Below are 27,562 nucleotides of genomic sequence, written 5' to 3'. Positions count from 1 at the left end.
TGTGAGTGGGTGTGTAAATGACAGTTGTCCACTTACCTTGATGGTAGGGTTGGCTCCTGGAAATCAACATTGTGGGGAGAGTTCTAAGTGGCCAACTGGAGGTCAGGCATTGCCTATAATGAAAGAGCTGGATTTGGAGGTGCCTAGCAAGAAGTTTTCCAAAGAGGTAGCAACAGTTCCAGGAGATCATCAGTTAGCTGTGGACATCTGCCGGGCCACAGGGCACCAGTGTCCTTTTTCAACTGTTCCACTCAAGTAAGTCTTTTCTTCCACCACCTCTTCCTCCTGTCGCCCTGTACTGGACCCCAAAGGTTCATAATCAGCAACTAGTGAGTTGGGAAGAGGTGGAGTAAGCCGTATTGAGAAATTGAGAGCAATCCCTTGCCTGCTGCAAGCCTGTGAGGGGGGATGGGCAAAGTTATAACCAAGTGAAAACTTGTAGTTTCCCCCTACCCCCAGGTTTGTTAAGATATAATTGACACATTGCATACGTATTGCATACGTTTAGGTGTACAAGGTGTTGATTTGATACATTTATCAATTGCAAAGCTATTATCACCATAGTATTAGCTACCACTTCCATTCCATCACGTAGTTACCAATTTCTGTTTTGCGGTGAGAACATTTTAAGATCTACTCTCCTAGCAACTTTCAAATATATGATACAGTGTTATTAGATATAATATCATGCTGTACATTAGATCCCCAAACTCGTTAATCTCGTAATTGGAAGTTTGCACCCTTTGACCAGCATCTCCCCATGTCCTCTACCCCTCCAACCCCTGGTAACCACCACTCTATATCTCTGAGTTTAGCTTTTTTAGCTTCCACATATAAGTGAGATCATCCAATACTTGTCTTTTTTCTGTCTGACTTATTTCACTTGGCATCATGTCCTCAAGGGCCATTCACTTTGTGAAAGCATATAGTTTTGATTATTTGACTCTTGCATTGGATTGGTCTCTCTAATGGTTGAGAATGACCTAAGGACTTTTTAGTATCTAAGAATAATGGAGAAAGCTATGGGACCAAATCGGAGATTTCACCCCAGAGTAGGGAAAGAAGAGGGCTAAAGAGCATGTTGAACGGGTAATGAGAGAAAGAATAAAATGGGTTCCGTCTGCCCTCTGGCAAGTCTGCTTCATGCTGGTGATGAGCATCATTATTATGACGGTATATTTATTGTTGCTTCAATTTTATTTTATTCCACTTGCTTTGGTTCGTAAAGTCTACTGAGAATACAGAAGGAAATGTAGAATAAAAGAGGAAGGCAAGAGAGACATTTACGGCTTATTGTTGCTGGTGTTTTTAGTCTTCAAAGGTTGGTTAGGGAAGATCAAGCATGAGAGATCAGCTTGGCAGTGGAGACAACTTGCTGGACAAGAAGGGACTTAATAGTGCAATTGTGCTACCCTCTTTATAAACGTCATTGTCCTTTATCCTTAGAGAGCCCCATGAGGTAACTATAGTCACCCGCTACTTTATGGAGGAGGAAACTGAGCCTTCGACAGGTTAAGCAGTTCGTGCAGGATCACAAGCTTCACATAGTCGAGTGGGGGTTCTATTACTTAATCTTGCTGCACTGCCCAACTGAATGTGCTGGGTCTTCGATGTGTCCATGGCACTCTGGTTCCTGTCAGAGGGTACTTCTGGCTTTTATTGAGCACGGAAGATATTTCAGTCACTGTTCTATGCGCTTCATACCTTTTCTCATTTAATCCTCTCAGCTCTGCAAGATAGGCGCTATTGTTATCCTCATTGCACAAATGCAGAGCGTCAGGCAAACTTGCCTGAAAGCCACATAGCTGGTGAGTACTGGGGCAAATATTTATATTGAGGCAGGCTAGTGCTGCAGGGCACTATTTACCACCATGTTCTACCACCATGGGATGCACCAAAGCTGAGTCAAAAGGAAAAAGGACCTGTCCACTGGCTTCCCAGCCTTACAGGAGTAAGTGCAGGAATAGTCTTCCTTCTTCTGCCCCCTTCGTTGCTCCTGTTTTCCTCCATCTCAGAGGGAGGGGTGCAAGGTGAATCACCCCTTCCACCTGAGCCTGGATGCTATCTCTCATCTCTCCTTTGGGACTTTGATTCATATAAACCCTCTCTACTATGTCTTCAAATCCATTCTCTACCCTGATTTAAGAGTTAGTGGTGGAGGACTTCTTAGGAGACACACCATCTTAATGGGCCATTTTGCCTGGAGAAAGGACCATCTAGGCAGACCAGGCTGGATGAAGAAGGGGACAAAAATTTAAACAGCTCAGCAGAAGAAATAAATAAGAATTTGCTGCAGGGAAGAGGAGGGTCTTGACCACAAGACAATGAGATGAGACAGGAACTCATATAAAAGAAAGAACCAAAGAGAATTTTTGAGGGCCAAATTGGCCAAAGGACTTTTAAGAAAGGGACTCCCATTCAGCTTTGTGGTTTTCTGTAACAAGCTGTGATGTAATACCCCAACCCTTGAGTGAAGTCTGCTACTGGTGGCACTTTGGGAGATGAAGGGTTTAAAGTGGTGACCTTGGGGAATGGAGCAGCTCTTCTGGGGGGTGGAAGCAGAGATAGAGAAAACAATGGAAGTGAGGACCTGAGAGGGTTAGAAGCAACAGGAGTCACTTCTCCTTTCCTAGGCACTTTGGTGTGCTGGGAGGAATGCCTGATTTACTAGGATGTGTAGGATTGGCGTTTGAGCCCATTTCTACCTAATTCTTAAGGACCAATTGATTACAACAACAAGAAGAACTTGAGGTCACCCCGAGTTGCATCTCTCCCCTTGCTCCACACTGTTAACTTTGCTACAGACCTTTCAGTTCACCCCTGGTCTCTGTCTTCATCTCAGCCATTCACATTTAACACAGACTTTCTGGCCTTGGCTCCATTTCCTGGCTTCTGAGTTTCTTTCTCCTTCACAACTCATCAGTTGAGAAGTGGTCTCCTGGGTAACAATCTCTCTAGCTCAGTCAGCTCCTGGAAACACCCCTTCTGTTTTCTACTCCACCCTCACTTCTTATTCAGTTTATCCCAGGTCCATGTGCAAAAACTGGGAAGAAGTTGGGATTTCTGTACATGCACCTTCTGGACAAGGTGCACTGGTTAGGGTGCAGCGGTTTAAAACATACTCTAGTCGTTTTAAAACAGAAAGGGGTTTATTAAGGAGTATTCGATGGTATATAAGGATTATGGGAAGATTGAGTTTATAGGAGCGACTTTCAAAGTCATACTACAGAAAAGGGACACCAAGTTAGCTACTAAATCTTCCATAATCAGGAATCTACTCACCAAATTTGGAAGCTGCTGTTATAGCTGCTTGTTCCAGAACCACCCACCATGACCACGGTCAGGAATCCAGTGCAGTTAGGGCACACAGTCAGGAAACCAACACCATCAAGAATATGCCATAATCAGTGAGCTTCTGCTACTTGCCAGCTTTAGAATCCATGCTTGCCAAATGGATGGCTTACAACCTGCCACTAGACTCACACGAAGCTAACACCAGTTTACTGGGACTGCACTAATTCTGCTATGATGGTGTTTGCCTGCAGAAGTAGCAGAAGCAGAAGTGTAGCCTCCATCCCACTATCTACCTCAAATCTTACACTAGTGATTCCAATGAGTGGAATCCAAATGACGTTTAGAACTCTAGCTGCAAAGAAGCCTGGGAAACACTGTCTAGCTTTATGACCTCTTCTGTACCAGCTGGCACACCAGAAGGAAGTTGGAAAGGATGCTGTGCTTTGAAGAACTGTGTTTACCGCAGAGGGTTAACCTCACTTTTCAGTGGCTCTTCAGAATCTTTCTCCAAACAGATTTATTGCCCACCTCTTTGGAATTACGGAGGATAGTCCTATTTGGCTCAGCGAAGGGTGACTCATTATCAGACTATTATTTATCATAGATTGCATTGTAGCCTCTTCCAGCTTGTTGACGCACAGTAATTTAGTCACGGCTAAGGGTAGATAAATAGCCCCCTTCCCTCCACGGCACTAAGTCATTGCATATGTTTGTTTGCAGTCCGCAGTACAGATGGCATGAGGTCCACCAGGTAGATCTCTTTCCTGGAACAGTACCCAAAGCAGAAAGGACAAAATGCTTCAGATTTTTTTTTTCCAAGGGAAATAAAAGAAGCAACAAGTGAAGCAGTTGATACTTATTTTCAGCACCATGTTTTAATTATCTCCATCTCTTTTGCATCTTGAAACAGCACACACTATCTTCTCTCTTGTTTTTTCAATCTTTGAGTGTTCTCCAGTTATGTCCAGCTGGTTCCAGTCGTTAGTAGACTCTTCTTAAGATAGTCCAGTCCTACTGGAAACAGGAAATACTGGAAACCTCACTAGAAAATCAGGTCCCTTTCTGGCCTAGTTTTGCCGGAGTTTTGATAAGCATCCAATCTTTTACTTGTTTATTCAAATTAAGCTTCTGAATCTCTTGAGATTCACCCTTTGCAATTGCTAAGCCAACAGCCTGCGGGGAAAAATATCACACATTTTCTGGCCAATCCTTGGGAAAATGTCTTTTCTCTCTGCCAGGTTTACTAATTTACAGGTGTTCCAAAGCTGAGGCCAACTGGTTGAAACTGGAAAGAAGATTTTTTTAACAGCTGAACAATCCAAAAGTGAAAATTATTTGGATTATTCCAATTCCAAACTAAATCTTATTTTTTCTTATTTAAGTTTATGAAGGAATATGTGCATTATTAAAAATTATATAGATTGAGCCTCAAAAATATAATTTAATGTTTACAGTGATTGGGTCATGGAATCAGAGAGCTTACACTTAGAAGGGAACTTCCAAGTACCAACATTCCTGTTAGGTTATCTTCAGTTGTCTTGGGTCAGTGGGTGTTACTGTAAATATGGTTTAGTTTCTAAGCCAATGTTAGACAATCCTTGGGAAACAACAAGGATGCATGTGTTTAGAGAAAAGCAATAACTAATATTAGGGGAAAAACATGACATTAAAATAGCCCTTCATAAGAATTTGGTGTTGATTCAAATTGTGGGGCTAGTTACTTGAACTTGGGCAAGTTCTTAAACTTTTCTGAGCTTATTTTCTCATCTATATGGAGTTCAACTTTTTCTGTTCTCATCAACCTGTTGGCTAAAAAGGGCTCAATTTAAAGGTGATAAAGCATATTGAACTAATTCTATCTAGTTAATAGAATACTCAAATATTTCTGAGAGTCTCAGGGTGTCTTGCATTAACTCCCAGTCAAATCCACTTAGCTGTCATGTTGACTGCCATGTGAAGTGCATCTTTCTCTTTAGTTTTTCCCCTTCTGATGGGCATTGCCATATCTTCTGGCTACTGTTGAGCAGTAATGTCTCCTGATGGGCAGCACCTCTCTAATGCCAGATTTATCCTGGTGTAGCCAACAGTACACTCTATCAGTTGTCAAAGCTATAAGGTGGTTCATAGACAAGTGGGGTTGAGGCTGCCTTACTTCATGTATTACTTAGGATGTTTTAGGTTGCAGGTTAATAGAAAACTCAACCCAATCCGGATCAAACAAGTGGAATTCATTGTCTGTTAGACAATAAAGTAGAAGTCCAAAGGTTAGAAGGCATATGTACCAGTGAAGATCAGTTTAGGCTGTGAGGAACAGAAAACCAAACTAACAAACAGTGGCTTAAACAAGCTTTGTTTCTCCTACACAGAGACAAAGACAGAGATAGGAAGGCCACAGCTTCTAGCGTAACTGTGCTCAGCAAAATCTGCAGAAACTTTCTTCTTCTTCCAAGCTCCTTCCAGCTCACTACTCTGTCATTTCCTAAAAGGGTCAGCACTGTTGTCATAGTCCAAGATGGTGGCTAGTGGTATTCATGCTCCAGCAGCCGGGAGGAGAAAAGGATGAAGATGTCCATGAACCAGCTGTCTTGTAAGGAAGGTTCCTAGAAGCTGTTACATGAGATTTTTGCTTATATTCCATCAGCCAGAGCTTAGTCACATGGAGACACCAAAACTGCAGGGAAATGACGTCTTTATTCTGGATGGCCATGTGTCCAGCTTTAGCAGGGGCTCTAAAACATGGAAGATGGGGAGAATAAATACAGGAGGAAAGTTTCTGCCCAGACACCTTCAGGTTGATGAACTCCAGGGGCTTCAACTTTGTTTTCTTATGATTCTGTTGGCTTTGTTCCACTCACTGTTTTGGCTTCATTTGAATCTGGTAACAAAACAATTGAAACAGTTCCAGAACATGCCCACCACAACAATGTCTAGAGAGAGGAGGTTGCTTCTGGACATTCCCCTAAAGGAATGCGAGAGAATTTTCCCACAAGACCCTAGCAAAGCTGAATTGAGTCCCTGCTCACTTTTGAGCCAATCAATGGCAAGGGGGAAGGGATCACATCTACACCAGTCAAAGCCACCTTCAGACTGGGGGTGGGGCTAGTTTCCCCAGGGTAAGCTTCCTCTTCAAGGAGAAAGTGGATTACTGGACAAATTGCAGATTATGTTAGGAAAGAATAAAGGAGGAAAATAGGTGTTGAGCAGAGGACCCTCTAGTCTGGGCCAAGGAGGGGGAGGGGTGGCACTAAAACCTGCTGCTTATGGCCCATGGGCATACACAGTTTTTAGAGAAATGACTATGTTTTTTTGTGTGTTTTGTATTTATACCCTTTTATCTTCTTAGGGCCCAGACACGAATCTTTCTGAGTTGGTTCAAGGATATCAGTGGCAAATACCACATTCTCTTGGCCCTTTCAATAGGGTATTTGTAAGTAGGTCAAGATCGTTGGGTTCACCTTCCCTTGGTGTGAGTTCTCTCTCAAAGTTCTTCACTCCTTCATGCAGATAGACATCTGATGGCTTAATCTACTGGGCACAGCAAGATGGACATATCTTGAGTCCAAGGTGGAAACTACACTGTATATAAAATGGGAATAGTAGTCACCCACCCCAAAAGGTTGTTATGAAAACTGAACATGTGACCTTTGAGGGTAGGTTCTCACTTCTTCAATCCCCTAAAGTGAAGCAGTCTAAGACGCATGGTGGTAAATAACACATAGTTGTTAGATGTTTTCCGCACTAGATTAAACAAGACAGTGTATGTAGAGTACTTAGCATAGAGGAGGGATTTTATAAATGTGAATTCTCTTTCTGGAGAGGCTGTTAATGTCATCACTCACCCCTACTCCAGAGGAATTTCAACAACTGAAGACTATTCGTTGAGTCCCTGGTTTATGTCAAACATCAAGAACGGATTTATTTTTAGACTACCGCAAAATCATGTCCCATGCTGAAACACAAAAGAGGACAATTTCTTTAATTCCCCCGCCTCCCCCAGAGGAGAGTGAAAGGAAGAGCATCCTTTCACTGTCATTCGGTGAAGAGAAGTCCTGTTGAGGTTACAAACGTGAATAGCTGAGTCCCGTGTGGTGAGCACATAGCAGTATGGAAATCGAGGAGCCCTGGGTAAACTGACTTGACACTTGCAGTAGTTATTGAATGAAATGTTTTTTCTTTTTTGCAATGTTATTTTAATGAAGAAGGAGGCAGTTGTTAGCAAATGCAGTTTAACTATAATGAGGTTGTAAAAACTTGCATTTTATTATTGATCTTGCAAGGACTGTAAGTAAGAGAAGAAATGGTGGGGATTATAGGTCATCTTCTTTTTATTAGACATTTAAGTATAGTCTTTTCAGACAAAACATGGATATTTCCTGGGTTGTTTAAACTTTGTCTAATCATATTAAAAAATTACCTTAGAGCGTTTGCAGGATTTCTTTCTTTTTTTTCTTTTCCTGTTTTGAATGGTAGTTATCCTATTGGTACTTCATATATTGGTTTTAAAGTATATTCTAAAGGTTAAAGCCTCTTTCTTTTTTTAAAAAATTATTTAATTAATTTATTTTTGGCTGCATTGGGTCTTAGTTGCTGCATGCTGGCTTTCTCTAGTTGTGGCGAGCGGGGGCTACTCTTTGTTGCTGTACGTGGGCTTCTCATTGCAGTGGCTTCTCTCTCTTTTTTTTTTTTTTTCCTTTTGCGGTACGTGGGCCCCTCACCATTGTGGTCTTCCCAGACCGGGGCACGAACCTGTGTCCCCTGCATCGGCAGGCAGACTCTCAACCACTGTGCCACCAGGGAAGCCCTGCAGTGGCTTCTCTTGTTGTGGAGCACGGGCTGTAGGCACACAGGCTTCAGTAGTTGTGACATGCGGGCTCAGTAGTTGTGGCTCATGGACTCTAGAGTGTAGGCTCAGTAGTTGTGGCGCACGGGCTTAGTTGCTCCGCGGCATGTGGGATCTTCCTGGACCAGGGCCCGAACCCATGTCCCCTGCATTGGCAGGCGGATTCTCAACCACTGCGCCGCCAGGGAAGCCCCTAAAGGCTCTCTGTTACAAGTTTTTATGTTTGTTCGTATAAGGCATTGACGTGTGAAATCCGGTTGTGTTAAATAACCCACCAGGAGTAGTGTGAAAGGGCTGCTTCATCTGACAGAATTGATTTTCTTTCTTTGTTCTCAAGGAAGATGCCATAAGTCAGTCATTCCATACCAAAGGTGAGAATCAGGGATCGTTGCTTTCAGGGGCTGATTGGAAGATAGACTCCTCTTTCTCCTCCAGCCTTACTCAATTATGTCTCCTCCCCAAGCTCAGTCCTGGGAGGGCACATAATCTTGAGACATAAAACTCACAGACCAGGATTTTCCTATTGGGAAAACTGGTAGTGTTTTAGCAAGTACTTTTACACACAGAAATAATCCCTCACTTCTGCACTCTTTTTTTTTTTCTTTTTAACATCTTTATTGGAGTATAATTGCTTTACAATGTTGTGTTAGTTTCTGCTCTATAACAAAGTAAATCAGCTATACATATACATATATCCCCATATCTCCTCCCTCTTGCGTCTCCCTCCCACTCTCCCTATCCCACCCCTCTAGGTGGTCACAGAGCAACGTGCTGATCTCCCTGTGCTATGTGGCTGCTTCCCACTAGCTATCGATTTTACATTTGGTAGTGAATATATGTCCATGCTACTGTCTTACTTCGTCTCAGCTTACCCTTCCGCCTCTCCATGTCCTCAAAGCTAACACATATATACGAAATCTAAAAAAAAAAAAAAAAAATTGGTTCTGAAGAATCAAGGTGCAGGACAGGAATAAAGACGCAGACGTAGAGAATGGACTTGAGGACTTCCGCATTCTTTCAGCTTCTACTTTTGAACCTCTCATTTGCTCTTCTACAGGGATTTATGAAGCATCGTTTTCCAGTGATGAATAAGACAGAGGAAGCCTCTGTTTTCATGTTGCTCCCATGTTCAAGGAAGAGACTGACCAAAATCTAGTAAATTAAGCTAATAACCATGATAATGTCAGATAACGAAAGTGCTGTAAGAGACTAAAACTAGGTACTGTGCTGAGGAGTGAATGAGGGCCACATTACAGGCAGCACTCGGGAAGGCCTCTTGGAGTAGGTAATGTTTGCTCTGGGACCTGGTTGAAGGTGTTTTTGTCATTTCTACCTTGAATCATGGTTATTGATTTGAATCTACATCCTAAGCTTCTTAAGGGCGTTATCTCTTTCTAACTCACCTTTCTATCCTGCAGAACTTATAGCCTTTTGCCTTACTACTCGGGAGGTGTTCAGTCAATAGTTGTTAAATGACGTCCATACGTTTGTTCTCTACGTCTATCACGAACCCGTGTCCCCTGCATCGGCGGGCGGACTCCCAACCACTGCGCCACCAGGGAAGCCCATATATACACTATTGATGCTTTGTATAAATAAATAATGAGATCACAGATAAAAAATGTTTAGAAGTTTACAATTTAATTCTAATTATCCAGGTTCTGGAAGAGCCCAACTTTTTCAATGAAGTAGTACTGTGAAGTAGGTGAGTGATATTGTGGGAAGTCAGGATATAAATGAAAAAAAAAATTCTCTGGTTATCATCTAGCTTAACCTGAAATTACTTCATTGCTCTTTTGTGACTTTATTTGAACTTTGTGATATTTACCTTTTAACTTAAGTTGGAAATTTATGATTCTGAAGTACCCATTCCAGGGAAGAAGATGTCAACAGGTACAGTTTGGGGAACTATTAATCAGAAGAGAAATGTTTTATTAAAGAAAGAAAGTGCACAAAGTTTAGATTACAGGTATAGAATATGTTAAGCTCATGAAGTCAGGGGAACTTCCACCACACAGCAAGACATTGTGGGAGAGCAGACTAGAGAAGGAGGAGGCTGTGGAATGTTTACATTCTTACTTGTGCAAGAGTGTGATGAGCCAAGAGCACAGTTGGAGTTCAGCTAGATGGAGCATTCCTGGTACTGCCTCCTCATGGGATTAATATTGTCAGGAGAAAAGTCACATGCAAATGAAGGGGGCTGTAATTAGGGGTGGACAAATAATGCCATTTTGGGAAAACTTTGCTGAAAAGTTTAGGAAGATTTGTGCCCTGAACAAAGGGTGAGATTATAAAGATCTTATGATGCAAATACAAATAATTGTACTTGAGGCTGTGGACTTGGAAACTTCTTGAGTAATGAAGACCTTACACATTTCTTGTTGACTTGGTCACAGGCGGTATAAATTTGACAAATGTGGACGAATTCATATTGCTTTAATTTTTCCATTGGTGATCTTCCTGTATGGAGGACACCAGCAACTATTCCTCTTATGACTTTATTAAGTTGTGTAGCAATTGTGGTGACTTACTGTTATGACTTTTCCTGCTTTTCTTTGTTACCAAGGAGAGTCCAGGACTGAGTGGTAGGGGACCTCCTGATATTTGTACCCTCGTGTAATCCCCTTCCCTTGAGTGTGGGGTGGACTTACTAACTCATTTCTAACAAATAGAATATGGTAAAAATGATTGGATGTCATTATGAAAAGATTAGGTTATAAAAAGACTGTGGCTTCCTCTTGGGTAAATAGTCTCTCACTCTCTCTTTTAGATCCCTCAGTCTCGGGGAAGTAAGTTTCCATGTAGTGAGTAGCCCTATGGAGAGTCTTAGGGGGTGAGGAGCTAATATCTCTAGTCAACAGCCAGCAAGGACCTGTGGCCTGTCAACCATCACATGAATGGGTTTGGAAGTGGCTCTTTCTCCAGTCGAGCCTTCAGATGACCTCAGCCTCAGCTGACACTTTGGTTGCAATTCCGTGAAAGACCATGAGTTAGAAGTTCCCAGTTAAGCCTGACCTGGAATCATGACCCACACAAACTGTGAGATAATAAATATTTGTTGTTTTTAGTTACTGAGGTATGGGATGATTTGTTACCTAATAACAGATAACAAATACAGATAGAAAGAGAGAGAAACAGCTTCAATGGACAATCCCAACTCATAGTAAATTGTAAAACAGTACATCACTACACCTATTTGGTTGTGATTCTCAAAGCCTTGATAATATTTGATATATTTGTTTAAACTTTTTATAAATGTGAAGAGCTTAGAGTATATTTTTATAATTTCTATCACTTTACTGGTATTCTCCATTTGGGAAGACATTGTTATTACACATTTATTTAGTCCTTTAGACATAATTTCCTTTGTTTATTTGAACATATTTTAAATAGTCAATTTAAAGTCTTGGTCTTGTTAAGTCCAACACCAGGGCTCTGCAGAGACAATTTCTACTGTTTATTTTTTCCTGTGTGTAAGCCATACTTTGTTGCATGTCTTGTAATTTTTTGTTGAAATTGGACATTTAAAATAACATTAATGTGGTAACTCTGGAGATCAGATTCTCTTCCATCCCCCAGTTTTCTTGTTGTTGCTTGTGGTATTATTTGTGTATTCACTTTGTGACTTTTCTGAACTAATTCTGTAAATTCCGTATTCTTATTAATTCATATATTGCTCTACTCACCCTACCAAAATCCATTAGAAGTCAATCTTTTGGCCCTAGCTCCAAAATATAGTCAAAATCTGTGCTGTTCCCTTCAGCTCCACTGTTACCACCCTAGTCTAAGCCACCTGCTTTTCTCTTCTAGAATTCTCCTGAGTGGACTTCCTGCTTCCTCTCTTGCCCTTCCACAATCCATTCTCCACATAACAGCTAGGATAGTCTGGCTTTCTCCAGTTCATCTTAATACCCTCCACCAAGGCTACTACTGCACTGTGCCCTGCAAATAGATGTTCAATCAATATCTACTTGCACATAGTAAATTAGATTCTTTAACTCCTCTGCCTAAAACTCTCGAGGAGTGGTTTCCCATTGCACTTAGATTAAAACATACCCTTCTTTTCCAAGAAACCTGGGTGCCTGGCAAATACAGCCCCTCTCCACTTCTCTGACCTCGTGTTCTTCCACTCTTGTGCTCACTCAATGGGCTCTAGACCCCGGGTTTTCTTTCGGTTGCTTAAACATACCAGGCTCATTTCTATCTTGACATTCCTGGACTTTTTCCTTCCTTGTTTGGATACACTCAGCCCAGCACATTTTTGTGGCTGTCTCTTCTGTATTATTTACTTCTCAGCTCAAATGTCATGTCCTCAGAAAGGTCTTCCTTGACCACCCTCTCTGAAGGAGTGACTCTCCCCAAGTAAATTTCAAGTCCTCAAGTCAATTCCACAATCCTCACAGCAGATATCAGTATTAGAAATTATCTCACTTTAATTGGTTGTCATGATAATAGTCTACTTTCTACTTGAGAATTTAAACACCATGGAAGCAGGGATCTTGATTGTATTATATTCCAGCACCTGGAACAGCACTTGACATGTAGAAAGTAGTAAGTGCTCAATAAATGTTGAATGAATGAAGGAATAATGATCACTTGAATGAAGGAATAATGAATGGCTATACATGCAAAGGTAATAAACAAAATGTGTGAGCATGGATGCACATTAGGAGAGAGAGCCAAAATAATTATAATAACAATAGTAATAACAATTATGAAAACATCAGATGTGATTGGTCCCTAGGAGCAGTCTTTTTCTCATCTTAACTTCCATAAAATAGAATTTAGCTCTTTGTCACATCCTCCCAAAAGCAAAACAAAATTGAATTTCAGAAAGTTTTAGTAGGTAAAAATAAATTATGTGCCAGGCCAATTATAAACCCTTTACATGTATTAATACATTTAATTATCACAAAAACTTTATGAGGCAGGTGTTATTATTATCTTTTTTAAAAAAATACATTTATTTATTTATGGCTGCGTTGGGTCTTCATTGCTGCTCACAGGCTTTCTCTAGTTGCAGTGAGCAGGGGCTACTCTTGGTTGCGGTGCACGGGCTTCTCCTTGCGGTGGCTTCTCTTTTTGTGAGCACAGGCTCTAGGCGGGCGGGGTTCAGTAGTTGTGGCATGCAGCCTCAGTAGTTGTGGCACACGGGCTTAGTTGCTCCGCAGCATGTGGGATCTTCCTGGACCAGGGTTCGAACCCGTGTCCCCAGCAGTGGCAGGCGGATTCTCAACCACTGCGCCACCAGGGAAGTCTCACTATTATCATCTTTGTTTTACAGATAAGGAAACCAGAGTGTGAAGATGTTAGATTAAATCACCCAGAGCCACACAGCCAGTGGTGTGTGTGGGCCCAGGAGTTGAAATGCAGTGTCTGGCTCCAGGGTCTGTGTTCTTAACCACCACAGCAAGGGAAAAGCTGGTGAAGGCACAGGAGAGAAATAAATGGTGGAGAATGTTGTATCACGCAGCACAAAGTGCAACAATAAAAATCCCCATTAAGCATCTCTGTTCTTCCTGCAATATTTCTTTACAGCTAATAGCTGCTCTGTTGTTCTCCCATCGCCCTCGAATAGACCCTGAAGCTTTATGGACACCAGCATGTCTGTCCTCTCCAGAGTTCTCTTTTTCTCCCTCCTCCACTCTGTCTCTTCCTTCTTCCTTTTCCTTAAACTCTACAAACTTGCTCTCGAAAGCCTTCCCTCAGCTTGGACACTCACATTCCTCATTCCACATAACATGGATGCTCAGAGGGTCTTCTCTTGTTTAGAACAGAGTGGAGAATAAGAAATTATTTTTACTGCCACAAATATAGTTTTCTTCCTATCACACTAATAATACTGATTTAACGTGTTAGGATTTGGGGTGGCAGCTGTGAGAGATGTAATAAGATTTCTCTTTCTAGTTTTTTTTTCTTCCACAAGAAGAAAGCACGGTAATACCAATTAAATACATTTCCTGACTATACAAAAACTGTTTACCCTCTCTGGCTCCATCTTAAAAAAAAAAAATTGAAATAGATTTGACATATAACGTATAAATTTAAGATATACAACATGTTGATTTGATACATTTATATGTTGTAATATGATTGCCACGGTAGCTGCCTACGTCTTTAATTGCACCTGGGAGCAAAGGCACCCCATGAAGTAAAGGTGACAGTATAACTTCAAGATAGAAAAGAAAGAAGCTGAATGCAGAAATAATATACCCCAAAGGACATTAACGATGAAAAAAGATGCTTGACAGCATTGACCCTCAGGAGGGAGGGATGTTGAAGGGCTTGGGGTGTGTTCCTTATCTCTGCAACACCTTGAGTGATGGAGATCTGTCTCCCCAGCCCATGTAAATTGAGGCATACTTATCCTTTTAGGAAATAAGCTGTATTTGGTAACTCTCCCTGCCCCCTTCCGTTTTCCTTGGTGGCCTGGTTTATCCCTGGGCATGGCCGTAGATCTCTCTGCCCTAGGGGTGACCAGGGCAGAGTCATCCACTCTACTCTGGATGACTCTTGCTTCTGGGGGCTCAGGAGGGACAACACCCTTTGTTGAGGACCTTATATCCAGGCTCCAACTCATAGGATATGGGCTAGAAATGAGAGTATTGTATGCACTTTAGGTGAAGGCATTGAGCTGCAGTATTTTGCTTTTGCTAAGTTAGGTGATTTAGCCCATATAAGCTTGCTGGGTTTCCGGGAAACAGCTAGAACAAAGCATAATATTTACATGTAGAAAATTTTGAGAATAAAACCACTTTTATAGAATGTTAACACTGGAAGGCTCTTCAGGGTCCTCTAGTCTAATTCACGTATCAAATGCAGGAGGAGCTGAAGTTTGGAGGCTGACTTCTCGCACCAAGCTAGTGCAGACTAAGTGTCAGAACTCCCAACGCTGTGCTCCTGACACCGCACAATGCCCCCGTCATTAAAGCTTGATTCAGGGTTTCCCTGGTGGCGCAGTGGTTGAGAGTCTGCCTGCCGATGCAGGGGACATGGGTTCGTGCCCCGGTCTGGGAAGATCCCACATGCCGCGGAGCGGCTGGGCCCGTGAGCCGTGGCCGCTGAGCCTGCGCGTCCGGAGCTTGTGCTCCGCAACGGGAGAGGCCACAACAGGGAGAGGCCCGCATACCGCAAAAAAAAAAAAAAAAAAGCTTGATTCAGCCCAGCTTTCAAACAGAACCGTGTGGACAGACATAATAGTAGGAGCTGCACATCAGTCTGAAGATGGCCATTTGCAAAAAGCTATGGCAACCTAGAGCTTGATAGGAAAGCATAAATGTGTTAATGTGACACTTCCGTTGACCTTATGACCCCATTTACCAAATGTCCAGTTACTCTTACTTCCTTTCCAGACACTTGGTTACAAGAGATATCTGTACCTGTTGCTTGCTTTCGTTTTTACTGCCTGTGACTAAGTAAAATTTCCTAGCTAGGAATCTCTTTAACCCCTGTCATTTAGCTTCTGTTTCCACCACTTTGCTAAGGCTGCTTTGGCAAAGGTCACTAATGACTTCACGCCACCAAAGCTGATGGCAGATTTCCACACCTTTTCTTTCTAAAACTTTCTGTGACATTTGACGCTGTTGACCTTCTCCTACATCTTGACGTTCTGCCTTGTTTTCTGTGATGTCATTTCTTCTTTCTCTCCTCCTGTCTCTTTGAACATTTCCTCTTAGTCTCCTTTTGGGGCCACCTAAACTTCTTTGTTCTCCCCAGAGTTGTTCTTGTTTTATCATTTCACATGCTCTCTTGGAGATAGCTCCTCCAGCTTCAATGTCTTAATCTTTATCTGTTTTGGTTACGTGTTGCTACAACAAACCACCTGAAGCTTAGTGGTTTAAAACAACAGCAAATTATTATCTCCATGATTCTGTGGGTTAACTGAGTGATTCCTCTGCTTTTTGTAGTATTGGCTAGGGTGCTGAGGGGGGCTGATATTCTCCAAATGGTTTCACTCACATGGCTGACAGTGAGTGCTGGCCACCGACTAGGGCTGACCATTGAGGGCCTGAGTGTTCTTCTGTATAGTCCTTGCCTCATGGATGTTGAGCTTCCTTACAGATGGTGGCTGTGTTCCAAAAGGAAGGAGCTGGAAGCTGCCTGCTCTCTTCTAACAGAGATTCAAAAGTCCCAGATGTCTATTCTGCTGCATCGTTTATTAGCCAAAGCAGCCACAAGGCCAGCCCAGGGGAAATAAGCTGCATCTCTTTTTTTTTTTTTTTTTTTTTTTTTTTTTTTTGCCCTACGCGGGCCTCTCACCACTGTGGCCCCTCCCGTTGCGGAGCGCAGGCTCTGGATGCGCAGGCTTAGCAGCCATGGCTCCCGGGCCCAGCTGCTCTGCGGCATGTGGGATATTCCCGGACCGGAGCATGCACCCGTGTCCCCTGCATAGGCAGGCGGACTCTCAACCACTGCGCCACCAGGGAAGCCTATTTCTCATCTTATTCTCTAGAATTCAGTAAATGACCACCAACCAGGCCAGAAACCAGAATTCATCCTGGTTCCTCTAATTCTGTTACCACTCCAGGTTCCCATGAACACAGAAGCTGACCAGTTTTAATCCTTAGCTCTTTTTCAAATATGCCCCCTTCTTCTCCGTTTCTAATATTACTCCAGTTTAGGTCTTTATCAGGCAAGATCCTCTTGTCTGGCGCATTGCAGTATCTTCCTACATGGTCTTCATGTTATCATTTTAACTCCTCTGGTAAAGTCAAGGTTGGGTTTAGGGACAATTTAGCCACTTGATGAAATAGGTAAGAGAAGAGAAGAAGGAGGAGGAAGAAAGGAATTAAGGAAGAAAGAAAAAGAAATAAAAGAGGCGATAAAAGAAACCTAGTCAGGCATATATGAAAACTCCTTAGGTTGATGACGTCATAGTTTAATTTGTGGAAGGAAAAAAACTGAAAATACTATGTTTGAACTCATAGACTGACTTAACAGAAAGAAAACTGTCACACAGAGACAAACCTTGTGGTCCACTTTCCAACCAGTTTCTGACATAAGGCCTCCCCATAAAGAGCTACTAGAGAAGACAGATAAACTCGCCCTCCTCCCAAAACAAGAACAACAAACCTTCAACAGTATTGCTAAAGTGATCTTACTAATATTATAGTACTCCTTTGCTTAACTGCCCCCCGGCCCCCATGGACACCAAATCCTTCAATTGGTCCACAAAGCCATGCTTGGCTGGACTCTCATGTGCTCATTCAACAGATGTATACGACATGCCCTTAACATGTTAGGTTTGCAGCTATACCTCTCCCCTCCCCCTCCTCAGGCTTTATGCCATTCCTACTCCCAGACTGCTATGGCTCCTTGCACATGCACCCATCTTATTCCTGCCGCCTCGGTTGGTCTTCTTCTGCTTTTTTTTTTTTGCGGTACGCAGGACTCTCACTGTTGCGGCCTCTCCCGTTGCGGAGCACAGGCTCCGGACGCGCAGGCTCAGCGGTCATGGCTCACGGGCCCAGCCACTCCGCGGCATGTGGGATCTTCCCGGACCGGGGCACGAACCCGTGTCCCCTGCATCGGCAGGTGGACTCTCAACCACTGCGCCACCAGGGAAGCCCTTCCTCTGCTTTTTAGGCTACATAACTTTTTCCTACCCACTCCTCAAGGTTCTGGTTAGAAACCACCCTCCTCCAGGCAGTCTTTGACCCCTGGACTGGACTAAGGGCTTCCCAAATACCCTGCACATATCTGTTATCTTCTGTGCAAACTATTGATATTATCTGTTTGTGAGTCCATCTCCTTGTAACCTTTTTTTTTTTTATCATCTTTATTGGAGTATAATTGCTTTACAATGGTGTGTTAGTTTCTGCTTTATAACAAAGTGAATCAGCTATACATATACATATATCCCCATATCTTCTCCCTCTTGCGTCTCCCTCCCTCCTACCCTCCCTATCCCACCCCTCTAGGTGGTTACAAGGCACCGAGCTGATCTCCCTGTGCTATACAGCTGCTTCCCACTAGCTATCTATTTCACGTTTGGTAGTGTATATATGTCCATGCCACTCTCTGACTTTGTCCCAGCTTACCCTTCCCCCTCCCCATATCCTCAAGTCCATTCTCTAGTAGGTCTGTGCCTTTATTCCCATCTTGCCCCTAGGTTCTTCATGACCTTTTTTTTTTTTTCTTAGATTACATATATATGTGTTAGCATACGGTATCTGTTTTTTATTTTTCTCTTTCTGACTTACTTCACTCTGTATGACAGACTCTAGGTCCATCCACCTCACTACAAATAACTCAATTTCGTTTCTTTTTATGGCTGAGTAATATTCCACTGTATATATGTGCTACATCTTCTTTATCCATTTATCTGTCGATGGACATTTAGGTTGCTTCCACGTCCTGACTATTGTAAATAGAGCTGCAATGAACATTTTGGTACATGACTCTTTTTGAATTATGGTTTTCTCAGGATATATGCCCAGTAGTGGGATTGCTGGGTCATGTGGTAGTTCTAGTTTTATTTTTTTAAGGAACCTCCATACTGTTCTCCATAGTGGCTGTATGAATTTACATTCCCACCAACAGTGCAAGAGTGTTCCCTTTTCTCCACACCCTCTCCAGCATTTATTGTTTCTAGGTTTTTTGATGATGGCCATTCTGACTGGTGTGAGGTGATATCTCATAGTAGTTTTGATTTGCATTCCTCTAATGATTAATGATGTTGAGCATTCTTTCATGTGTTTGTTGGCGATCTGTAACCTTCTTGAGAAAAAAAAGAATTGTTTCTTAAGAGACACTATAATATAGTGATTTAAAGCCCAGACTCTGAGGACTTATTGTCTGAGTTTACATCCCAGCTCTACCACTTACTACCTGGATAATTCTGGAGAGGCACTTAGCCTTTTGCTATCTTGTTTCTGCATCCTTTAAGTAGGGATGGTAAAAACAGGTATAAACACTACAGATTCATTATGAAGATTAAGTGAGTTATACGTATAATATACTTAAAACAGTGCCTAGCACCTGAAAGAAAGATAGCAAACATGAACTATTCTACTGGACACTGGCTTGCAGACATCACCCTTCCTGAGGACCACCTGCCCTTGCCCTTCACTGAGTAATCCATCCCAGTCCAATCCAAGCTTGTTATAAGGATGATGAGTCATCGAGTACAGCATCTACTGCTTAATAAATAATTGTTGACTCGAATTCCTTCTTCCTTTTTTTTACTTTATGTCACAACCTTCCATTCTTTTGCCAATTTCTTGGTTGGTTATCTTTAACCTTTGAAAGGTGGGATTTCCCACTCACACTCCCTCTGACCTGGAGACGGTCAAAGATCCAAGGATATGCTTCTATTTGCTGTATCAGCACTGGTGAATGTTTCCTTGGCTGATTGCAGTGGTTCTTTCCCAGCTCCAGCCAAGTAGAGGCAATATCTATCAGTTGTTAACTACTTCTTCCTCTGCCCACATCCTGAGCAAAACAGATGGGGGAATTCTTTCATATATCCAGAGGAGTCCCAGAGGTAAATAGTCAAATTTGAATGCCTAATTGCTCACCAGGATTCAAAGAAAATGTAGCAGTGAGAAAGCTGTGAGTCCCTTGTCATAAAAACAGCTCTCTGATTGAGGAAGGGAGTGTCCCCTAAGAGCTAGAACCAGCCAAGAACCAGAAATAATGAGCTTGTTTCTTAGCCATCCCTCTGGTTTCCTGTATGAAAATAAAAGGAGGTTAATCACGTTTGCACCTTAATCCCCGCCAATGTGGCTGCTCCAGTTGCCTTTCTCTCCTTCTCCTTCTCCTTTCTAATTCCTTGTGTTTCCCTGGAGTTTCCTGCTGAGGCAGTCTTGACTTCTGACTTGATTCTTATTTTTAAAAGGCTCACATGATCCCTTTGTTACAAAGGGTTACTGCTTTTCTCCAGTAATAGAGAGGAAAAGGCTCTGCCTTGGTCTTTTGTCCCAAATTCCTCCTTACTGTCTATGTGCATGAAGTACTGATGCAGTGTAGCCTTTGGGTTTGGCTGATAGCTGAGAATCCCTACATGATAACTTCTGTAGGATGCCAAATAGAGAAGACCTCCTGTTCTCTTGGAGTTCCTGAGGTGAGTATGGCATCTGAAAGCCTGGTTTTACTCTGAAAAATGTCCTCCACTCTTTTCTTGGCCCTTTAGAAAGCATGTCTTTTTTTTTTTTTTTTTTTGCGGTATGCGGGCCTCTCACTGACTGCTGTGGCCTCTCCTGTTGCGGAGCACAGGCTCCGGACGCACAGGCTCAGCGGCCATGGCTCACGGGCCCACCCGCTCCACTGCATGTGGGATCTTCCCGGACCGGGGCACGAACCCGTGTCCCCTGCATCGGCAGGCGGACTCTCAACCACTGCGCCACCAGGGAAGCCCGAAAACATGTCTATTTATACAATGCCAACAAAATGATTTGGTTATGTAAAAAAATATACATATGATAAAATAAAAACACTCCCGGACAACAACAACCTATCTCAAAACAAAAGCAAATACAAATAGTAACATCCCTTCTTATTATGTGGAAGGACTGAGTTTCATACAGATTCAGCCAGGAACAGCCTGCGATTACTTTAATGCAGTGCTTCTCAGTGGGTTGAGCTTGCTGAGTCCTCGCCTTCTAAGGGCGCTCCCTTCTCCTCCCTTCCCTTCCGCAGATATTGAGACAGCCCAACAGAATTCCACAGATTCCCAAATGCCATCCTCCATCCCAGGGACAGTACCACATTCCCCCCAAACACTCATCTGAACATGTTCTTACATGTAGGCATTTACGGTAGACACCAATTCTACTGGTCACTGGCTTGCAGACATCACCCTTCCTGAGGACCACCTGCTCTTGCCCTTCACTGAGTAATCCATCCCAGTCCAATCCAGCCTCTCTCCTCCCAGAACTTGAAGTTGTCCATGAATGGCGGCTCCTACTGCTGAGGACACAGAATTGTCATAGTCCTGGCCTTTCCCAAGGTGTGTTGACTCTCCATTTCATTGGATTAATCTCTCCAATATTCTTCCCTGCAATTATCCTTTTTCTTATGCCAAGCACAACTGGTTTTTGCTAGCAGCCAAAAATTCTTAGCTAGTTTATCACTTTAATCCCCATTTTCCCCATTTTCCTGTTGTGATTAAGTGGTTGTTGAGGAAGCTACTCACACTGATGAGGAAACCACCAGTGGGTTGAGGTATCCCTAAGTGAGATGACCAAGCACTGATCCCTCCCTCAGCAGCATCCATGGCTGACATGCTTAGCAGGGATGAGAACAGCCAAACCATGGTCCTTCTTCTTCATCTCTGGAAAAGTTCACCCTGATTGTGAGCCAGAAAAAAAAAAATTGCCTTCGCTCATAAATTGGCAAAATACACCTCTTGCTACAAGGGACAAGATTGCTTCTCGGGGGGCCTTTTGGATAAATTCCCCTAAATTTTCCTGCATCATTTTGTCTTTCTGTCATCCCTGCAGCCCACACAAACATTGTACAGGCCTCAAAGATACTATGATTAGCTGGTTCTTTTTTAGTTCATTAGCCCTTCTGATATATTAGTAGATTATCATAAGCAGTTTCAGTATGTCATAAAATCTGTTTGGTATTAAGTTGATACATCATGTGTTTTTCTCCATCAGCTAAATAGTTTCCTTCAAATCTGGACCAGATGAGCACCCTGGGACTTGCATGAGCTCATGTGTGTGTCTGCATGGAATGCAGTACTGGGTCCCATTGGATGTGTGGAGCATGTTTTTGGCCCAAATGGAAACATCCTTAGGCACTGATGCCTCAATTAGGGAAAAGATAAAGACACAAGATCAGATATGGCATCTGTAAAACGTTAATGTCCTTGTGATGCTCTCTTTTTAAGTCTATTTTTCGGTTCTGTTTGCTGGCTACTTCAGGCAAAGTTGTGGTGTGCATGGAGCTGCCTTTATTCAGCACCCTTTGGGGACAGCATCCCACCCCTGCCCCTGCTGAGTGTGCCTTTTTGCTGCCTCAAGCTCACTAAAGCCCCACTGAATACTCCCACCCACTTATGCCATACATCTCTTTTGAGCACCTATTAGGGCCTAGGTTTAGGGGAAAGAGAAGAATAAGAACAGCTTCACTTCCAAGATGTAGAGGAGGGCACAAAAATGTGAACAGTTGTCTTAACGGCAGGTGCTGTTGGATCTGGTGAAGGGTCCAAGCTGGTCTGAGGGAGGGCGTGTGGGCCAGGGAAGGCTTTCTGGAGGTTGTGAACAACCTGGGAGCAGAACCCTGAAGAACACCCAGGAATTCGGGCTGCTGCTGGCTCCGCAAGCAACTTTGGGTGAACAAGAGAAAAGCACCTCTTCTGCCAAGAGGCGACTCTTGCAGGGCACACAGCTTGGCGGGCCAAATGTGAGCTGGATTTGATACCTACTCACCCTCTCAGCTAGGTTCCCTTGTGATGTCAGCAACCTGTGCAGCCTTCCAGGAACCCTTGAGGGAAGCCGTGTGTCTCAGTTTCCTAGGGCTGCTGTAACAAATTGCCACAAACTGGGCGGCTTGAAATAAGTCGAAATTTGTTCTCTCACAGTTCTGGAAGCCAGGTGCCCAAAATTAAGGTGTTGCCAGGGCCACCCTCCCTCTAGAGGCCCTAGGAGAGAATCCTTCCCTGCCTCTTCCAGCCCCTGGTGGCTGCACGCATTCCTTGGCTTGTGGCTACATCACTCTAGTCTCTGCCTCTGTCTTTTTTTTTTTTTTTAACACTTGGCTTTTATTTATTTATTTATTTATTTATTTTTGGCTGTGTTGGGTCTTCATTTCTGTGCGAGGGCTTCCTCTAGCTGCGGCAAGCGGGGGCCACTCTTCATCGCGGTGCGCGGGCCTCTCACGTTGCGGAGCACAGGCTCCAGACACGCAGGCTCAGTGGCCATGGCTCACGGGCCCAGTTGCTCCGCGGCATGTGGGATCCTCCCAGACCAGGGCTCGAACCCGTGTCCCCTGCATTAGCAGGCAGATTCTCAACCACTGCGCCACCAGGGAAGCCCTCTGCCTCTGTCTTCAAATGGCCTTCTCCTCTGTGTCTTTGTGTCAAGTCTTCCTCTGCCTTTCTCTTCTAAGGACAACTGCCATTGGATTCAGGCCCATCCAGGTAATCCAGGATGATCTCATCTTGAGATCCTGAAGTTAATTATAGCTGAAAGACCCTATTTCCAAAAAAGTTCACATTCTTAGGTCCTGGAAGTTAGGACATGGACATATCTTTCTGGGGTTCGTTATTCAACCCACTATACCACGTTAAGAAGGGAAGGAAGTCGTTTTCAGACGGAAGGAGCAGAGTACGTAAGGTAAGGAGGTGTTGCAGGGCATTCTGGGTCTGAGAATGGCAAGGACGACAGGATACAGGGTTGGGGGCAGGTGATGAGAGCTGAAACTGGGCTGGGAAGCAAGGAGCTGGTCACAGAGGACCTGGTGTGCTGGCCAGCAGCCTTGGATTATGCCCTGCAGGCCATGAGTAGGCTTTGCATGGACTTAATTTTAACTTAGAAAGACCACTTGGGCTGAAGTTTAGAGAACAGATCAGAGGTGAAGAAATTCCTCTCAGAGAATATTGCTACTGCTCCTTGGGTGAGGAATTCGGTGGCCTGATCTTTGGAGAAGAGGAAGTGATCTCGTGATGCTGAGGAGAGGGGACCCAAACACAGCGATTGGTGACTAGTATGAGCTGAGCGGGGAGGAAGGAAGAATCTGGACTGATCCTGAGGTCTTTGTCAACATTCCAGCCCCAGCACTGCACCTACCCTGTCATCCACATTCACATGACACCGGACATATTAGCAGGGCTCTGTACACATAGCCATTTGCACTTTAGAACTTGAACATGCATTTTTAAGAAATTGCACTTTGGGGCTTCCCTGGTGGCGCAGTGGTTGAGAGTCCGCCTGCCGATGCAGGGGACACGGGTTCGTGCCCCGGTCCAGGAAGATCCCACATGCCGTGGAGAGGCTGGGCCCGTGAGCCATGGCCGCTGGGCCTGCGTGTCCGGAGCCTGTGCTCCGCAACGGGAGAGGCCACAACGGTGAGAGGCCCGCGTACCGCAAAAAAAAAAAGAAATTGCACTTTGACTCAAAAGACCATCCCACTGTACTGGGTTGAATAGTAGCCCCATCCCCCAAATTTATGTCCACCCAGAACCAGCATATGTGACCTTATTTGAAGAAGGGTATTTGCAGATGTAATCAGGTTTGGTCATACTGGATTATTGTGAGCCCTAATCCCATGACTGGTGTATGTCTAAGAAGAGGAAGATTTGGACACAGGTACACAGGGAGAACACCATGTGATGACAGAGGCTGAGATTGGAGTAAAGAGTCTACAAGCCAAAGCTGGTCAAAGATTGCTGGCAACCAGCATAAACTAGCAGGAGGCAAGGAAGGATTCTCCCCTAGAGCCTTCAGAGGGGGCGTGGTCCTGCTGACATCTTGATGTTATACTTCTGACCTTCAGAATGGTGAGAGAATGGATTTCTGCTGTCTTAAGCCACCCAGTTTGTGGAAATTTGTTATGGCAGCCCTAGGAAACGAATACATCCCAGAAGGTGGGATTTCGAGACACGTGGACAGTCATGGGGAATGATGTTTCTGGGAGCTTCGATGTGGTGCAGAGAAAAGCACATGGACCTTGGCGCTGGGTCATAACCAGACCTGTCACTGCGCCATGAGTCTCAGAAAGACTTTCACCTCAGAGGAATCTTGTGAGGATGAGATGAGAAGACAAGTGTAGACGTCTATTGAAACACTGTAGGATGGTTAAAAAACTGGGCAGGGTGGTGGTGGTGAGAAACAGTGAATTGTGGGGATGATTTGTGGATATTGCATCCTATAGATTGGAATTAAAGGAGGCTCTGTGTGTGTGTGTGAGTGTGTGTGTGTACGCACCTATACCTACACATTCACTATAATGTACAGTCCATAATGTAGTAAGAAGAAAAGTAGCTGGGCATAATCTACTCCCATTAAAAAAAATAAACATATATCCGTGCTTGTGTGTGTATGTACGTTTCTGTGAGCATGGAGAAAGCAGTGAAAAGACACACAGCCAACCAATAAATGTTGTTCCCTCAAGGGAAGGTGATGAACTTTTAAAAAGAGAACATCCATAGTGGGGCGCATATACCACTCCTCCAACCTCCACACACATATACACGCAAAGCTAGTTTTGTTCGTTATCTTAATTATCCCATTGCTTTTTCATGCCACTCTGCTTCCCAGTCTACAGTCCCATATCTTGACAGTCAAATGTAACAGCTTCTTTTACTTAAAAGAAGGCTTTTCTTAAAACTCCATCAGTCCAGAGTGTAAGCTCATTATTGCTCTTTTTCTCCCCTCTCAGGAGCTTCCTCTGCCCTCGTTCTTTCCCCCGGTGACCTCCAGGTGGGACGGAATGGAGGTGATCTTTCCTGGTCCTATCCCATCCCTGGGCATCTGGCACAAATGCTTGTTGGGATGTAGCTCAATCATGTCGTTTCTTGATTTGGGGACTTCCCACTGCAGAAGTCCACGGGCCTCTGTCTTCCCTCATTATTGAGATTCCTGCACTCAGAGCCCTCCTGGTGCCAATATCTCCAGGCCTCTTCTGGTCTGTCTGTATAGCCACATCCCCTCCACGAAGTCACACCGAAACTGCAATACAGCAGGCTGTGGGAACTGGGTGCTTCCTCCATCTGTGCATGTATCCACTTCTGTCAGCGTTCTTTAAACCATCACCTGGGCAGCACCTTTCGCTTGGGCACCATGAAAAACACGGAGCTTCTTCACGGGATTTCCAGTCGTCTTGAGCTGTAGCCTGAGGGATGAACAACAGGCCCCTCGCACTTGGAGTTCCCAGTAGGTCTGGGTTTTCTAACTCCTCTCACTTCCTCTCCACCTAGGTTTCTACCTTAAGGTGGGGATCCAGACAGAGCCCCCCATCTGTCCTCTGACCTTCTTCCTCCTTTCATTCCTTCTTACCTCTCCTGGGAGTGGGAGAGCTCTCTCTCTTGCCTTTCTGTCCTTCTGTCCAGCTTTTATCCCGTTACCCCTTTATCATCCTTGTATTCTGCTTTATGTTATTTGCCCTCCTTTTCCTGAGGCAAAAAATGAGGAAGGGCTGCAGGAATAGAAAGAAGACCATCGAAAGTGGAAAATACATGGGCAAGATTTTCCTAAGCAGTATCCCTTCTTTATATCCATTTTGAATTCTTTTATTAATAATTGTAGTGGATTGAATGGTGGCCCCCCAAAAGATACGTCTGCACCCTAATCCCTGGTACCTTTGAATGTGACCTTATCTGTAAAACGGTAATCGCAGATGTAATTAAGTAAAGGATCTCAAGTTGTGATCATCTTGGATTGGGCAGGTGGGCCCTAAATCCAATGACAGGTGTCCTTATATGAGACACACAGAGGAAGAGGAGCAGAAGGCCATGTGAAGATGGAGACAGTGGTTGGAGTGATGCAGCTACAAGCCAAGGTACCCCAAGGATTTCCTTGGAGTCACAGGAGCTGGAAGACGTAAGGAAGAATTCTTCCCGAGAGTCTCCAGAGGGAGCACAGCCCTGCTGATACCTTGATTTTGGTCGTTTGACCTCCAGGACAGTGAGAGAATAATATTCTGCTGTTCTGAGCCACCAAGTTTGGAATAATTTGTATGGCAGCCCTGGGAGAATAATACAGATTGACAATGAGCATGAAGTACGTTCGACGTTAAAATAAGACGAAAAAGGCAAATGCACAGCTCCTATGGAGGACTTGGCATATGGGAACTCTCTTCTAGTAGCTATTCTTGTTTCAATGGGAGCCAGCAGCCTTTTCCTGTACCTCCAGAGACCAAGCTGTCTTGACCTTCTTAGCAAGTTTGCAAATCCCTCCACCTGTTCTCTTTGCTAATATAGCTCTTCCTTCTGTCACGCCAGTGTACACCTGAGACACTGACAGAGTTCAGAATCGCTGTCTCTATATATTGATCGTGCAATAAAAATGGCAAGCTGATCAGTCCGCCAGAGGGGAGAAGCCTTTTTCCCATTACGAGCATGATCTAATGCTGTAATCACCTAGTCTGCAGCCGGCAGCCAAGTGCTTGTACTCAGGCTGAGGCCTCACAACAGGTGAACCCTGTTAAAAGGCATCCCGCTACATGGTTTCAGCTGTCCTGTAGACCAGCCTAAGTCTCATTCCCTGAAACATAATAACTACATAGAACTTATGTGTCCCTGAGGTTATTACAACCTCCAGGGTCATCCTTTAAAAAAAATATGCAAATAAAATAACTCCAGCTTCCAAACCATAAGACTCCAGGAAATCCAGGGCTCTTCCAAGGACTGTAGACACAGTCTTAGTGGTTACTTATTCTCCATCTGAATGGTGTCCCTGACCCCAAAATATATGCAGTGCCTTCCTTTATCCCCAAGGCATTGCTTTCTGGCTTGACTTAAAGTTTCAAGGAATTTCAGTG

Source organism: Neophocaena asiaeorientalis, unplaced genomic scaffold (genome assembly GCF_003031525.2).
Source record: "Neophocaena asiaeorientalis asiaeorientalis breed wild unplaced genomic scaffold, Neophocaena_asiaeorientalis_V1.1 scaffold397, whole genome shotgun sequence".
In the NCBI taxonomy this organism is placed as follows: Eukaryota; Metazoa; Chordata; class Mammalia; order Artiodactyla; family Phocoenidae; genus Neophocaena; species Neophocaena asiaeorientalis.
Note: the sequence above shows the minus strand (reverse complement) of the source record.